The following is an 18,907-nucleotide window of genomic DNA, read 5'->3' as shown; positions in this document are numbered from 1 at the left end:
CTGTAAGAGTTTTTATTTCATTTTCAAATTTCTTACTTTATTTCTTCTTGGTATTCCTGTAGTCCTTATGGAAAATTCATTTTCTTTTTGAGTCTATGCTTTCAGTCATCGTGGTGTTGTCTTTATATTATTATTACTGGTTGTTATTTTATTTATTTATTTCTCTCTCCAACCTTAGTTCTAGCAATGACATTTTTGACAGGATCAACAGTACCCTGACACAAAATGTATTTTGGTGGAGTTGTTTGTCCCCTTTGATCTCACCCTGGGTCCCTTGGATTCTTTTACTAAACTCCACACTTTGGGTTTGTCTCTTTTGGATCTTTAATATTTCAAAGTGCCAAATCTTCAGACTGAGCCTTTCAAGACAGATTATTAAAGATTTTAAAGTCCCAGGAGTTGTCTCATTCTGATCTGAACACTGAGGTTTGATCTAAACAGGAAGATAAGCATTATACTGGGTCCTGATCACTGCCTTCTGCTATTTGTCTGGAGCTTCTAAAGCCCAAGTCTGAGGCTTACTGACCATTGTAGATCAATGTCAAGGAATCTCTCAGGCATAGTTTTTGCTCCTGTGCTTCCTTCTGACTTTTTGTGCAGTTTCAGGGTGGAAGAAGTCATTGATTTTGAGGGTTCTGAACAATCATTAGATATTTTAGGATTATGCTATACGTGATATATATATGTGTGTGTGTGTGTGTGTGTGTGTGTATGGTGGGAACCACTGCAGTATAGGTGAAAGCTATCTATCATTTAAGCAGCCTTTTCTCAGTATTCTCCATTTCCCCATGTAGTTTGTTTGAGTTTTTTGAGGATGATAGAAATTACTCGCTTTCCAAACATCTTAACCCATCTCATCACATTAAGTAATTTGCTGATTTAAGTGATTTTTTTGTTGTTATTGCTGAAATCCAATATACATATGTATCCTATTGGTGAACTTATGAAGAATTCTTTAAGTCCTTCAGGTATCAATTGAAAATGCATATATGAGGTAATATATGTAAAACTACACTAACATAGTGTGGGTAAAGAAATCCTCAGAAACTATTAAAATGTAACAAACCAACCCATCCAGTCAGATTTAAATAAATCTCAGGGGTCAATAAACATATATTGAGTATTAAAATCAAAGGTAAAAAAAAAAAGACAGTCTTTGCCTACATCTCACATTCCATACCAAAATAAGGTCAAAATGATTTGGTCATAAAGAATGATATTACAAATAAATCAGGAGAGCAAGGGATAATTTACCTATCAGATCTTGGAGAAGGGAAAAATTTATGACCAAAGAAGAACTAAAGAACATTGTGAAAGTTAAAATGGATAACATTGATTACATTAAATTAAAAAGGTTTTGCACAAACAACACTAACGGAAACAAAATTAAAAGAGGAGTGCAAAGCTGGAAAAAAATCTTTACAGCCAGTGTTTCTGATAAAAGTCTCATTTCTAAAATATATAAAAACCTCTGTCAAATTTAAAAGAGTACAAGTCATTCCCCAATTGATAAATGGTCAAAAGATATAAACAATTTTCACAATGAAATTAAAGCCCTGTATAGCTATATGAAAATGCTCTAAATCACGATTGATTAGAGAAATGAAAATTAAAACAACCATGAGTTACTACCTCAAACTTCTCAGATTGGCTAAGAGACAGGAAAACATAATGATAAATGTTGGAGAAGATGTGGTAAATTGGGGCACTAATTCATTGTTGGTGGAATTGTAAAATGATCCAACCATTCTGGAGAATAATTTTGAATTATGCCCAAAGAGTGATAAAACTGTGCATGCCCTTTGACCAGTGCCATTCCTAGATCTGTATCCCAAGGAAATGTTAAAGGAGGAAAAAGGACTCACATGTGCAAAAATGTTTGTAGCAGATCTTTTTGTGGTTTCAAAGATTTGGAAAATGAGTAGATGCCTATCATTTGGGGAATGTCTGAACAAGTTGTAGTTATATGAAGATGATGGAATCTTATTTTTTTTACAAAAAATAATGAACAAGCTGTTTTAGAAAGGCCTGAAAGATTTATATGAACTAATGTTCAATGAAACATGCAGAGCCAGGAATATATTTACACAATCATAGCAAGAATGTGCGATGATCAGCTATTAATAACTTCTTTCTTTTCAGTGGTGCAATGATCCAAAGCAATCCCAATAGATTTTAGACAGAAAATGCCATCTGCATACAAAAAAGAACTAAGAAGACTAAATGTAAATCAACACATGCTAGGTTTACTTTTTCCTGTTTTTTTTTTAATCTCTCTTATGTTTTTTCCCTTTTGTTTTGATTTTTCTCTCCCAACATGATTCATAAAGTAGTGTGTATTAAAAATAAATAAATTTACTAGGAAAAAAGATAGTCCTTGAAGTCAAAGGAGTTATAATGGAGAAAGTCCAGAAAAAATAAAAATAACAGCATGGTGTTATATAAGCATGCTTATCTAATATAATTCTAGAAAGATTTGGACAATTTTTCCTTAGAAAACTGAATGGAGTGTGCAGTGATGTGGCAACTCATATGGATCATTGCTATGAGCTGTCCTTACTAGGTGGTACTGAGTAACACCTAGCAATTTAGCTGCTAAGAAATCAGGAAACATTTTGAGGACATTTAAGGTGATGAAAAGCACTACAGACACTATAGGTAGAAATTATAGCAACCACAATAACATACGCAAAGTTCTTAATGGGAATTACCCCACAACAAATGAGATTTTGATAGAAATAGCATCTAAGAAAGCCAAAGCCACTATAAGCCATTATTGTAAGTTGTTATGGAAATGAAGGTCTCCTTTGCCAAGAAGCAGAGAGTGGGGGGATGTAATAAGAAACTAACATAATGATTTAATGATTTTATCCAAGTAGAATCAGTATCCTTTTGTAATAGGTCATGACATAGTATCTTATGTTCTAGTAGACATCCTAGTCCTTTAGCTGAAAATCTTTTATCAGTTCCATGGTCTATTAACTCAGATAAGTGATGGCAAGCAAGACTTGCTATTTATTTTGACAGCATTTAGAGTAAAATTTGGAGTTTTCATATATTTATGGATAAAGATCCTCCACAATTTGCCAGTTACGACTTGCTTTGTAAACACAAAATATTGGTGGTAGATCCGTAATTATCTATATTTTCAGGGATGACTTGATTGTTCTCAGGTTGTTCTGAAGGCATTTTACTGCATCTTCACATTTTGAAATTCCAGTTTTACATCACAATGGAATGCAGTTCTTCATCAAGTAAATAAGCAAAGTCAAAGAAAAGAAAAATAATAGGACAGAATTTTTTAGTACTTTCAATGTACTTTTTTTAGTACTTATCAAATGGGAGTTCTAGAATTCAGTTTGTTATTAAGTTCAGAAAAATGAATATGTTTTCTGTGCTTGCAATAATTTTAAAGGGATTTTTTAAAACATCAAAGTTAGACTAGAAAAACATTCAAAGTGACAAAGATTTTTTTTAGCATGACATCTCAAAAGTTTATACAAATTTGAAAGTTTAAAATGTAGCATTGTAATGCTGAAAAAGTCAGTAGACAGGTACATAACTTATTTTTCTTTCATTTAACAAGTTCTTTGAAATAATATGAATGTTCCACTAAATTTCCAGTTCATGGCATGTTTTTCTATTGTCATTTCCAACATTGATTATATTGTGGAATTCCATATTTCTAGGCTGAATTAAACTATAAAAAGTACCAGTTGTCTATATTCAAAATGACATTTTTCCAGGTCTCAAATGTCTTATTTATACACAATGAAATTCTTCCAGATGGTTAATATTTAGGACTAATACATATAATTGATGATAGTATTACATGAGCACAACTAACTTTTTTTCAGAAAAAAATTGATGTGAAGTTTGATTTGTCATTTAACAAAATTGTATTTGTGACAGAAGAAAATATTTTTAAAGTTTTTTTTTTAATGAGCCAAGATAGGTATTTTTTTAATGCCCCAGAGAACACAAAAGGAAAATATGGAATCCAAAGACCTGATTTTGAATCTCAGCACTGCCATTTACAATCTATGTGACCTTGGGAAATCATTTCAACTCTTTAGGACTCAACTTGACTCATCTTTACATGAAATGGCTGGATTTTTTTTCCCCTCTATAGTCTTTTCAGTCTCAAAATCCAAATACTTCTGAATCATGAAATGAAGTATCATGGAAATTCATAAAATATTTTATCTTACTAGTTATATTCCTTTTTTAAATTTTTGATTGTAGTAAGTTTATTTATTTTTAATGCACATTGCTTTATGAAACATGTTGGGAGAGAAAAATCAGAGCAAAAGGGAAAAACTATGGGGGAGATTTTTTAAAAAAACAGAAAAAAGAAGTGAACATAGCACATGTCTAGTTATCTTCCTTAATATGAACTTTCATTTGAATTCTAACCCTCTAAACTTATCTCTATAGTGCTACCTAATAAAATGCCCCCAAAACACATTTATTATCATTCAAAGTATTTACGATTTTATCAATGTAGATTTGCCATCTGATCAGTAAGATTATACTCTTTCCATCTTTCATTAAAAAAAAATTATTCATGTCCTCCTACAAATACTACGAAGAAAATCTACCTCTCACACTGAAGGATTTACCCTAGGTATTTTAGCATCCTGTTAGTAATGAATGACAACCTTATCCATCTATTATCTTATACCCTTGCTAAAGGAAGGTCTAGAGCCTTTCCTGATGGTATCTTTTATTTCACACATGCATTCAAGTCTTGGTAATAATCAGTTACAGCACAATTACATCTACCATGCATTCCCTCCACTAGTTTTTGGCTCACCCATAATCTTTTCTTAAGGAGATTTTAGTGTTCCATGACTCACAGTCATATAACATCACTGGAAAAATATTGCTGTTACAAATGTGGGGGTTTGTGCCAGGGAACAAATTGGAATCACTGCATGTACTATATAATTTCCTGAATCCATTCCTCTATTCTTTTTTTTTTTTTTTTTTAATCAACTCACTGTCCATCTTGACTGCCTATCCCAGATAGATGTGCTGATGGGCTGTCCATCAGGGAGTTCCATGTCACACAGCCTGTACTTCATAAATGCTTGTTCAATTGAATTGAATATAAAATCTTGGGCAATTTACAACATACAGGCTTTCCTTACCTACAAAATAAAAAATATGGATTACCTAATCTCTAACTCTCCTTTCATATCTGATGGTATGGGCTTATAGGTAAATATTTAAAATGTTGCCTCTCGTGTCACTATTTTAAGAGAGCAAAAACTTTGAAAATCTTAATTTTGTATTTAGGGAAATCTATCTTTTCATGATTAAAATGTATCAGAAACACTTATGCTTGCAAAGTAAACCCATATATATCCTCAATAAGGCTTATTAAAATTCTTTAGTAGCTGAACTTTAAGGTTAGTCTTAACTGAAAGGAACATTTGTATATTGGAATGAGTTCTTGAGTTCAGATACTAGATCTGCTATATATTATTAGCATTGTGTGCCCTTTAAGCAAGTTATTTTAACTCGATGAGATTTTGTCCTATAATATAAAAGGAAGATAATAATATTTAATACTACCAAACTCACAGGGTTATGTGACAATAGTGTTTTGTAAACCTTCAACAATTAGACAAGATTTGCTAAAAGTCTTAGTGCAGTTTTGAGCCTAAAGTAATTAAAGCTTAATTCCTCACTAAAACTTTTATAATACTCTTTACATGGGGTATTTAGGTGATATAATAGATAAAGCATTGAACCTGGAATCAGGAAGGCCTGAATTCAAATTTGGCCTTATATGCTATCTGTATGATCCTGGACAAGTCATTTAATATTTTGCCTCACTTTTCTCATAAGCAAAATTATCTGGGTCTTCAGGATCTTTGACAAGAAAACCCCAAATGGGGTCATAAATAGTCATACACAAATGAAATAACTGGACAGCATACGCACCCAATCCACATGCATGTAATACATATGTATACACATAAACATGTTTACAATTGTGTACTGAGGTAGGTTTAAGTCACTGTAGCACAATGCAAAGAGATTGATAGTCAGAAATACTTAGATTTATATACAGATACTGATATTCAAGTGTCCTGGATATATGACCCTAATCAAATCACATTCTCTAATTAAACATGGCAATTTCTCAATAAGCAGTAATGTGCATTAGTAGATTACCAAGCAATCCATGTGCATATGAACATATATTAATGAATGATCTCGGGCAAATAATTCAGAATATATCAAAAGACACACTCAGATATTAGGAGATGACCATTAAGAGCAGGACATTGCTATTACCAACCTCAACATATTGGCGTTATTAATTCCCTGCTGACTTGTTCTCAATAATAGCTCTTCACTTAATGTACCAACATTGCTGTTTTTCTTTGTTTTCCTAGACATGATTTTTTTTTTGTACCTTAAATTCTGCATTATCACCTGTTCATGAAACCTTGGGGGGGAAAGAAAAACCTTTGTATCATTCCTCATGTTCCTGACAGAAAATTATCACCTTTTATATGATGTAAGGAGTCCCAAGATTTCAAAAGTAGTGCCACATATCTGTGATATGCTTCACAAAAAAAAAAAAAAATAGCATCTTCTACTTAGTCTCAAAAGGCTTGCGACAAATGTGTTTGTATTTTGGATTCTACAACCAAGCACAAGACTTTAGTTGTTCCAGTGTTTGTTTGTTTGTTTCTTTAAAATATAGGTCTTTGAATATCACTTTGCAATCTATACACATGATTACAGAACGGAGAATTACTTATAGCATATATAAACTGAATTTAAAACAACCGGAATGAAATTAGATTAATGCTAATGTAAACTGCTAAGCAAAAGAATGGGACATTTTAAAAGAGGAGATATAGATTGCTTGCTTCTAAGTCAAGAAACTTTTGTTGACCTGAAACCTTGAAAGATGAACTAAGTCTGACAAGCAGACAAGTGAGCCAACTATTCTTCCTTCTTCTCATGTTCTTTTCCTGAGCAACATCACATTTTTCTTTCCAGAAACTGAGTTCTTTCAAATATCCACAGGAATGAGTAAGTTGAGTGATGGTCCTTAATATTGACAGGATCAGAAAAATCATGTAAAACAAATATTACTCCAAACTAAAATAATATTTTTAAATGCAATAGGGAGAAAGGGGAACAACTCAAAACTCATACAAAATTATATTTTTGAACAAATGATTCTTCTTCATGGGACATTTGTTTAAAATTTAGATTTAAATTACTTTCTACTGGAGGCAGATCCAAGAAGACAGAGAGGACACACATGCTTCTTTCTGAGCTTTCCTGCTTCCTCACACTATTTATGAAATGTAGCCTCTGAATTAGTGCTGGAATGTCAGAGCCCATGAATAATGGGAGTGCAACACATTACCATCTGAAGATAATCTCCAAGATCACCAGAAAAGGTCTGTTTTGGTCATGCGCGGGCAAGTGAGGAGGCCAGGCACAGGCATAGGCAGGCAAACAGAGAATAGAGACCAGCACATTCTGAGCAGACTGGGGGCAGGTTGTGGTCTCTGCACCACAGAGGACTCTACCACACAGAGAAGTTATAAAACTTCCAACACTAACACAGAGGGCAAAAAGTATACCCCAAAGTGCTGAAGTCTCACAGAACCTGGCCACACACCTTGAGAGTGACTCAGCACGATCCCAGCACAGCTACTGGTGTTTCCTGATGACTGTTGAAGAAGCTTGGAAAGCCCTCATTGCCCCAAATGCATACCCCATTATTTTTTAATGAGTATAAAAGGCAAAGCAAGCTCTAACTATAGATGGCTTCTATAGTGAAAGAGAGCAGATTTCAATCCCTGAAGAGATTAAAAATTGTCTCTAGATAAAGCCCAAAGGGGAATATAGACTGGTCCCCACTACTCAAAGCTCTTCCAGAAGAAATTAAAAAAAGATCTTAAAAGAAAACTAGAAGAATGAGGAAAGAAAAGGACTCCCTGAAATCATGGTGAAAAAAAGAGCCTAGACACTATTTTTCAGGAAATCATAAAAAACAACTGTCATCAAATCAGAAAATAAAATAGCCATTGAAAGAATTCATCAAACACCTCCTGAAAGAGACTCTAAAATTAAAACTCCAAGGAATATTGTGACTAAATTTCAGAACTATTGGACCAAGGAAAAAATATTACAAGCAGCCAGAAAAAAAAAATTCAAATATCAAGGAGCCACAATAAGGATTACTCAGGATCTAGCAGCATCCACATTAAAGAATTGAAGGACCTGGAATCTGATATTCCAAAAGGCAAAGAAACTTGGAATGCAGCCAATAATGAATTGCCCAGCTAAACTAAGAATTTTCTTCCAGAGAAGAAGATGGGCATTCAGTGAAACAGGTGAATTCCATTTATTTCTGATGAAAAAACCAGAGCTAAACAAAAATAAATAAATAAATAAATAAATTGACCTCCAAATATAGGACTCAAGAGTCCTATAAAATATAAATATAATATAAAATAATAATAATAATATAAAATATAAAATGATATAAATAATAATATAAAATATATAAAATAATATAAAATAATATAAAAAGGTAAAAAGAACTCTTGAAAACTGTATTTCTGTTATGGATATACATAGAGAGTACATGTATAATTTGATTTTACTATTATAATATAAAAAAGGAACTAAAGGTGCAAAAGAGATTATAGAAGAAAAAGGGAAAAGTGGAGGTAGAAAGAGGGAAATGGTATCCCACGAAGGGGCAAAGGAAACCTATTATATCTGAGGGAAAGAAGGGAAGGGGTAAACATGTGAATCTTACTCTCATCAGATTTGGCTCAAAGTGAAAATATTAGGCATATTTGGTTTACACAGAAACTTCTCTCACCTCATAAAAAAGTGGGAGAAGAAAAGGGAAAAGAAATAGATTAGGCTAAATAGAAGAGAATATAGAAATAGTAGGGGAAATGTTTAAGAAAGGGGGAGAGACTATAAAGAGGAAGGAGGGATTCTAAAGAGGGAAGGCTGTGCAAGGCAAGTGATACCAAATACTGGGAGCTGGGTAAGGAGGAAAGGAAAGAGAGAAGTATAATCTGGGGATGATAAGATGGCAGGAAATACAGAATTAGTAGTTTTAATTATAATTGTGAATGGGATGAACTCTCCAATAAAGCAGAGGTGGATAGCAGACTGGATTAAAAGCCAGGATCCTACAATATGTTGTTTACAGGAAACACATTTAAAGCAAGGAGATACATACAGAGTAAAGGTAAAAGCCTGGAGCAGAATCTAATATACTTCAAGTGAAGTCCAGCAAAAATTTATCTAATTAAAAGAGATAAGGAAAAAATATCTTGCTAAAGGTTACCATAGATAAAGAACCAATGTTCTTTATCAATGGTAATTGATATCAATATATCAATGGTATCATTGGTAAACATATATGCACCAAGTGGTATAGCATCTAATTCCTAAAGGAGAAGTTAAGAAAGCTGCAAAGAAAAATTGATATCAAAACTATAATAATGGGGGATCACAAACTTGCTCTCTCAGAACTAGATAAATCAAACCACAAAATAAATAAAAGAGAAGTTAAAGAGGTAAATAGAATACTAAAAAAGTTAGGTATGATAGATCTTTGGAGAAAACTGAACGGTGACAGAAAGGAGTACACTTTCTTCTCAGCAGTTCACTGAAGCTACACAAAAACTGACTATATATTAGAGAATATAAACGCAAAATAAAGAACACAAAATCAAATACAGAAAGACAGAAAATAGTAAATGCATTTTTTTTCCAGATCATGATGCAATAAAAATTTCATTCAATAAAAAGCCAGGGGAAAATAGACCAAAAAGTAATTTGAAACGAAATAATCTCATCCTAAAGAATGAATGGGTGAAACAGGAAATCATAGACACAATAATTTCATCCAAGAGAATGACAAAAAATGAGACAACATACCAAATTGTGTGGGATGCAGCCAAAGTGGTAATAAGGGGAAATTTTATATCTCTAGATGCTTACTTGCATAAATAGAGAAGGAGGAGATCAATGAATTGGGCTTCCAATTTAAAAAGCTAGAAAAAGAGCAAATTAACCCCCCCAATGAAATACCAAACTTGAAATTCTAAAAATGGGAGAGATTAATAAAATTGAAAGTTAAAAAAAAAAAACTATTGAATTAATAAATAAAACTAAGAGTTGGTTTTATGAAATAAAACACCAAAACAGATAAACCTTTGGTAAATTAGATTAGAAAAGGAAAGAAGAAAATCAAATTGTTAGTTTTAAAAATGAAAAGAGAGAACTTTTCACTAATGAAGAGGAAATTAGAGCAATAATTAATTAGGAGTTACTTTGCCCAAACTTTATGCTAACAAATTTGATAACCTAAGTGAAATGGATGACTACCTTCAAAAATATAGGCTGCCCAGATTAACAGAGGATGAAGTAAATTGCTTAAATAGTCCCATTTTAAAAAAATAAATAGAACAAGCTATTAATCACCTCCTCCAGAAAAATATCCCCAGGACCAGTTGGATTTACATGTGAATTCTACCAAACATTTAAAGAACAATCAACTTCAATGCTATATAAACTATTTGAAAAAATAGGGAAAGAAGGAGTTCTATCAAATTCCTTTTATGACACAGATATAGTCTGTGTCACCTAACCTAGGTAGGATGAAACAGAAAAAGGAAATTTTAGATCAATCTCCCTAATGAATATTGATGCAAAAATCTTAAATAAAATAGTAGCAAAAAGATTACAGAAAATCATTCCCAGAATAATACACTATGACCAAGGAGGATTTAAACCAGGAATGCAGGGCTGGTTCAATGTTAGGAAAAATATTAGCATAATTGACTATATCAATAATCAAATTATCAAAAATCATATCATCATCTCAATGGATTCAGAAAAAGCATTTGATAAAATTCTACATCCATTCCTCTTAAAAACACTAGGGAATATAGGCATGGATAAGCTTTGCCTTAAAATTGTCAGTAATATTTATTTAAAACCATCAGCAAGCATCATATGTAATGGGGATAAACTGGAACCATTCCCAATAAGTTTTGTTCAATATTGTAATAGAAATGTTAGCTTTGACAATAAGAGATGAAAAAGTATAAAGGGTTGAAACTCTTGAGTTGATGCACTGAGGTCAGATAACTGAGCACGTAAGGCTAATTACTGATTGGACAATACTCTATAAGCATATGCTTGGAAAATGGCCCTGTATACTATTCTTTGCCTGCTCAATAATTGGTGTATACAGAGAATTGTCGGAGGGACTAGGAGGTGGAGTAAGACTAGCCAGAGTCACTCTTGGGCGGGAGAAGAAGAGGAGAGGTCATGGTGATCCTGTGTTCATCCAATTCACATCTACCCCTAAAGACCAAGCATAAAGACCAAGGACTTTTGCTTATCCTGACTCTGGCTGATTCTAAGGTATCCAGGGTGTGAACTCAGTCTTCACCAAAAAGAGATTAAAGGAATTAGAGTAGGTAATACGGAAACAAAATATATCACCCTTTGCAGATGATATGATGGTATACTTAGAAAACCCCAGAGAATCTACTAAAATGCTATTAGAAATAATCCACAACTTTAACAAAGTTGCAGGATACAAAATAAATGCACATAAATAGTCAGCATTTTTATACATCACTAAGAAAATCCAATAACAAGAGATAGAAAGAGAAATTCCACTTAAAATAACTACCGGTAGTAGAAAATATTTGGGGATCTATCTGCCAAGGGAAAGTCATGAATGATATGAGCAAAGCTATAAAACACTTTCCACAAAAATAAAGTCAGATCTAAACAACTGGAAACATATTAAGTGCTCTTGGATAGGTCGAGCGAATATAATAAAGATGATGATATTACCTATACTAATCTATTTATTTAGTGCTATACCAATCAAACGCCCTAGAAAATATTTTACTGACCTATAAAAAATAACAAAATTCATCTGGAATTTCAAGGGAACTAATGAAAAAAAAAACATAATCAAATGAAAGTGACTTCTAGCTGTACCAGATCTAAAACTATATTATAAAGCAGCAGTATTCAAAACCATTTGGTACTGGCTATGATTCAATGGAACAGATTAAATACAGAGGACAAAATAGGCAATGACTATAGCAATCTAGTGTTTGACAAACCCAAAATACCCCAGCTTTGGAGATAAGAATTCAATATTTGACAAAAACTGCTGAGAAAATTGAAACTAGCATGACAGAAACTAGACACTAACACACACTTAACACCACACCGTACATTAATATAAGGTCAAAATGGGTTCATGATCTAGATATAAAGAATGAGATTATAAAATTAGAAGAACATAGGATAGTTTTGCCTCTCAAACTTGTGGAGGAGGAAGGAATTTGTGACCAAAGAAGAGCCAGACATCATTATTGATCACAAAATAGAAAATTTTTGATTATATTAAATTAAAATTTTTGTACAAAACTAATGCAGACAAGATTAGAAGGGAAGCAATAAACTGGGAAAACATTTTTACAATTGAAGGTTCCGATAAAGGCCTCATTTCCAAAATATATAGAGAATTGTCTCAAATTTATAAGAAATCAAGCCATCTCCCAAATGATAAATGGTCAAAAGTTATGAATAGACAATTTTGGATGAAGAAATTGAAACTATTTTAGTCATATGAAAAAGTGCTCCAAATCACTATTGATCAGAGAAATACAAATTAAGACAATTCTGAGATACTACTACACACCTCTTAACTTGGCTAAGATGACAGGAAAGGATAATATCCAATAAAGATAACTTTCTATCTAAAGTGTCCTTTAAGAATAGCTGAGCATTCACAATCTCACAACTTTACAAAGAACTATCTCAATGTTTGAACTTAGTGTGAGAAGAAAATAGTGCATATGTCACAAGGAACTCCTGGATGAGTAAGTTTTCTGTACAAGGAAAGATGGGCACCTTCTTTGTTACTTAAGTATCTTAGAAAATTGTATATATCTGGGAAAGGTTAAGTTTCTTCTCCAAAGTTATTGTAATATGTGTTGAAGGCAGAAACATGTCTTCCTGACTTCAAGGTTACTTCTCTGTTCCGTTGGCCATGCTATTTCTGCCATCTCACAGTATATGTTCAAAATGAATTTGCAGAATTGAATAACATAATAATGTTAGCCATATGCTATTTTATTAATAAAATTAGTAATATATATACTCTCCACTCATGATAAGTCATCCATTTCCAGATGGAATCACTTCATAAATTTGAAGTCCTTTAATTGAATATTTTTAATTGAAGAGTTTAAAAGAATGTACATTTTAAAATTTATCAGATCACAGAAATATACTAAAAAGTTTCTTTTTATTTTACCATTTTCCTTTTTATGTTTGAAAAATAATACAGATGATTTTACCTAATCTTAAAGGTGAGTTATATATTAGTGTCTTACATTTATATTGGAATAGATTACACTAGAGATCATAAATTCAATCATTTCTTTTTACAGATTAGGAAACTAAGATTCTTCAAAACTTCACAAAGATATTATTTCAGCTTTTGACCTTAGAGAAGGAAGAAAATAGGAGATGTGTCTGTGATTTCTTTTTTTTTTAATTTTATTTTTTATTATTTATTTTAATAGCTTTTTATTTACAAGTTATATGCATAGGTAATTTTACAGCATTGACAATTGCCAAACTTCTTGTTCCAATTTTTCCCCTCCTTCCCCCTACCCCTTCCCCTAGATGGCAGGATGACCAATACATGTTAAATATGTTAAAGTATAAATTAAATACATAATAAGTATACATGTCCAAACCGTTATTTTACTGTACCAAAAAAATTGGACTCTGAAATAGTGCACAATTTGCAGGTGGGCAAAAATATAGGGATTGGGAATTCAATGTAATGGTTCTTAGTCATCTCCCAGAGTTCCTTCACTGGGTGTAGCTGGTTCAGTTCATTACTACTCCATTGAAACTGATTTGGTTCATCTTATTACTGAAGATGGCCAGGTCCATCAGAATAGATCATCATATAGTATTGTTGTTTAAGTACATAATGATCTCCTGGTCCTGCTCATTTCACTCAGCATCAGTTCATGTAAATCTCTCCAGGCCTTTCTGAAATCATCCTATTGGTCATTTCTTACCAAACAATAATATTCCATAATATTCATATATCACAATTTATTTAGCCATTCTCCAACTGATGGGCATCTACTCAGTTTCCAGTTTCTGGCCACTACAAAGAGGGCTACCACAAATATTCTTGCACATACAGGTCCCTTTCCCTTCTTTAAGATCTCTTTGGGATATAAGCCCAGTAGTAACACTGCTGGATCAAAGGGTATGCACAGTTTGATAACTTTTTGAGCATAGTTCCAAATTGCTTTCTGGATGTATTCACAATTCAACCAACAATGTATCAGTGTCTCTGTTTTCCCACATCCTCTCCAATATTCTGCATTATCTTTCCCTGTCATTCTAGCCAGTCTGACAAGCGTACAGTGGTATCTCAAAGTTATCTTAATTTGCATTTCTCTGATCAATAGTGACTTGGAGCATTTTTTCATATGGCTAGAAATAGTTTCAATTTCTTCATCTGAGAATTGTCTGTTTATATCCTTTGACCATTTATCAATTGGAGAATGGCTTGATTTCTTATAAATTAGAGTCAATTCTCTACATATTTTGGAAATGAGGCCTTTATGAGAACCTTTGACTCTAAAAATGTTTTCCCAGTTTATTATTTCCCTTCTAATCTGAGTCTGTGTTAGTTTTGTTTGTACAAAAACTTTTTCAATTTGATATAATCAAAATTTTCTATTTTGTAGTCAATAGTGATCTCTAGTTCTTCTTTGGTCAAAAATTCCTTCCTCTTCCACAGGCCTGAGAGGTAAACTATCCTGTGTTCCTCTAATTTATTTATAATTTCATTCTTTATGCCTAGGTCATGAACCCATTTTGACCTTATCTTGGGTTATGGTGTTAAGTGGGTCAATGCCTAGTTTCTGCCAGACTAGTTTCCAATTTTCCCAGCAATTTTTGTCAAACAGTGAATTCTTATCCCCAAAGCGGGGATCTTTGAGTTTGTCAAACACTAGAGTATTAAAGTTATTGACTGTTTTGTCCTTTGTGTGATTTCTTTAGCACAAGAATCTTCTGGATGAGGAAATTCTCTATAAAAGGGCTGATAGGCCTTTGCCCAGTGTCATATAGCTAGTAAATGTTTAAATACAAACTTTGAAACCAGATTTTGCTTATTTCATGTCCAATGACCTTTGCAGATGTGTCTACTAAGGTTCTCCCTGCCTATTTTTTAAAAATAATATTTTCACAGGTGGCAAAATACTTCCTTTAAAAAAAAGAATTCTAAAATTTGCTTTTATTTAGCTATGTGAGAAGAAAATGGCAGATCAAAGAAGGGATAAGAATTTTGTTTGGGATGGATGAGATGATACATAATGAAAGACAGAAGAGATGGTTGATTAACATTTATTTTACTTCTTTTCTCTCTCAAGAAGACAACAAAATGAACAGTGATGTTGACTTCAATCCCTATTTAAATTCTCAAGCAAATCATTAAAGAAGCAGTCAGTGAATTTCTAGAATGGAAAGTGGTCATTACAAAGAAGTAGCATAGCTTGATTAAGAACAGGTTATGACTAACTAACTTTATTTCCTTTTCCTAACAGGGTTACCAAATTAGTAAATTAAAGGATTGTACTATATGGGTATAGTTAACTGCAAGTTTAACAAATCTTTTGATGAAATATCTCAAATTGTTCTTATGAAAAAGAAAAAAGAAATATGTACAAGAAAGTAATAAAAATCAGGGTTCATAATGTTTAGTCAGTTTTAAAGTGTACTTTTTAGTTCAATACCAGTAGGGTAAGTAAGTATTTCTGCCATTTCACAATATATGTTCAATATGAATTTGCATTTATCACATGGTATTCCTCCAGGTATAAGTTTTAATCCCATACTATTGAAGAAGAAAAATTCAAAGTAGTAAAATGTTTTCTCATAGAATTTGCAAGTGTGAGATAGTTAACATATAGGAGGATATTAAGTAAAATCCCAAAACATCTTTATGCTCTAGAGTGCTAGATTGGGTCTAATAAGATGAACTTTAAAAGGGCAAAAAAAAAAAAAACCCAGCTTACACTTAAGTACCATTTTTTAAAAATCATCTTCATAAGTACAAGAATGGTTACATTGTAATTGTTCTGAAAAAAATGTTTTAGGAATTTTAATGGGCTACCCAGCTCAATACAAATTAGCAGTTTGTTACAACAGCCTATAAGAATGAGATCTTGGTTGCATTGAGAGGGAAAGCTTGAAGAAATAAGGAAGTAATAGTCATGCATCATATATCATCAAGAATATTGTCTTTAGCAGTAAACAACACAATTTAAGAAGGACATGATGAAATTAAGAGAGTACAGAGGAGGACAATAAGGATGGTTAAAGGCATTCAGTCCATGTCATCCAAGGATCAGTTTGGGAATTTGGATCTTTGCCAAGAGAAAAGAAAACAAATAGAGCACCATGGCCCAAAAGAACTAGAGTCAGTGGGCAGAATTTTCAGAGGCAAACATAGGCTTGACGTTAGGAAGAACTATAAGATCCTCAAGAAGATGTTTGGCTGACCATTTGTTGTAATATATAACTGTGGAAATTTTTTTTATACATTTTGAACTAAATGGCAACTCTAGTCCTTTCAGCTCGGAATTTCTGTGCATCTGTGCTGTACATAAAAAATATGTATAATCTGGAAATTCATGAGGAATCAAAGCATATATTCAGACGTCATTTATATTCTACTTAAAGGATAATTTCCGTGAAGGATCAGTGAGTTAAAGGTATTTTTCTGATTTCTGATTCCAGAAAGCCCAGATATGTTGATCTTCTGACATAATGTAACATATCTCTTTTTGGACTCTTCTACCAGAGTAGAACTCTTTGTGAAGGAATATAGAGAAAAGTTACTTTACATTCCATTATAACTATAAAGTTCACAGGCATCACTACCTCCTGCCTTGGAAGTACATCATGATATATTTAAGCATCAATGACTATACTACCATCCAAGATGAATAGTCATATATTCTCTAATGTGGAGGCTGTCTAGGCAGTAATTATGCATTCCTTGGCTAATATCTTACAGATGTCAAGAAAATATAAAGAAAGAAAAATCCTGGGACTGAGTCATGGGACAAAAAAAGTGCCAGTACTGAGAGTGATGTTCTCATTATGGATTGTGAAGAATTACAGAAGCGAAATGTTTTTGATGATGTTTGATCAGAGTGGTTGGTCTCAGAAAGGATACAGGAAAATTGATGTAATAGATTTTGGGAGAGGTCATTATGAGGGAAAAAAAGAATGAGTTAGATTGTTAAGGAAAAAAGGAAAGGAAAATTCTAGAGATAATGAAGTGAGTAAAAGGGGGAAAAGAAGTCAGTGCAAAGAAGATATTAATTGTGAGAAGTAATATTTCAAGAAAACTAATAAAATTTTAAAGATGTAAATAGTTTGAATGAACCAAAAATAACACTTGTTGGGGACAATGTTTTATAATGAATATAAAATTAGCTTTAGATTTAAGATATCCTAAGTTCAAATGTCATATCTAACACATACACTATGTGTTAGTTAAGTAACTTAAGTCACTTAAGATCTTAAATCCACTCACAATTTTTAAGACTATAAGATTCAGAATAATTGCACTACTAGAAAGTTTTCTCACTTCATTACTTGAATGAAATCATAGTTGTAAATGGGGGGAAATAACCCTTGTATATCTCTTCTTTTACCTCATTGCATTTATTAAACTTTAGGTATTATTTAAACTCCATATCTATTGAATGGATATTTTATATTTTGTTTTGGTTTGTTTTTTTAAGATCACCTCAGCCTCTGTCCAGAGCCTTTTGTTCCATTTTAAAATTACATTAAGAAAGTACATTTCAACTCTTTAATGTACAAGACAACAAAAATGACTTCTCTTTTGAAACATCACCCATCTTTCATTCATTATAGGGCCAAAGGTCTGTAGCAACTTCCATAATGTTATTCTAACACAGAGGAAATGATCCCACCCTCTTCTTTACCACTGTGTCTTAACTAATTAAGCAAAGAGATCAGTAGAAAATTTGAATGTGAAGTCTCTTTATTTGAGAGAAGTTTTCCTTTAAACTAAAATCCAGGTTTGATAACTCAGTTTAAGGATTTTTTTTTCCTTTAAAGAAAATAAAAGATAGAAAAATAAATTACAAAGTTGGACTCTAGTAACCTTTGGTATAGTCCAGCTGTTTTATCAGCTGCACCACAAGAAAAATTAACTTTAACCTCTCTTAGCTTTATAATGCCATTGAACTCTTGTCTTGAATACACTGCATTTTGTATGTAAAAGCAAAGTACGTTAACTTTAATATCCTGAATTCTGAAGAGCAAAGATATTGTGTAACTAAAATTTGAACTAAAGACCCCATAAAACCATAGCTTTCTGACCAGAGCTTCTCTCACTTATCAATTACTAAGTACAGACACCATGCACTAAAGACACCATGCACTAAAGAGAGCATGGTCTCATTTTTCTGTTTAGGGAATTGAGTATAGACATCCTTGAAAACTGACAGAAGCATACTCCTTCCTCTGACTTAAAGTGGAAAAGATAAGGAAGAAATAATGATTAATCACTAAAAATGTACAATAATGAGACCTATAAGGCTTCTATTTTGTAGTTTGATAAGTGTGAATCTTTGTTAAAAGGCAAAGGAAAGAATAACATTAAAAATGATTTGTATGGATAATTAGAACTTTGAAAACTGATTATTTCTTTAGATATACATTGATCTAGAAAACATACTTCAGGAAAAAGAGGATTGTAAGAATTTTCATAATTAAT

The sequence above is a fragment of the Antechinus flavipes genome, chromosome 3, assembly GCF_016432865.1.
Source record: "Antechinus flavipes isolate AdamAnt ecotype Samford, QLD, Australia chromosome 3, AdamAnt_v2, whole genome shotgun sequence".
Classification (NCBI taxonomy): domain Eukaryota; kingdom Metazoa; phylum Chordata; class Mammalia; order Dasyuromorphia; family Dasyuridae; genus Antechinus; species Antechinus flavipes.
The sequence above is the reverse complement of the archived record's forward strand: the minus strand, read 5'-3'. Positions refer to the sequence as shown.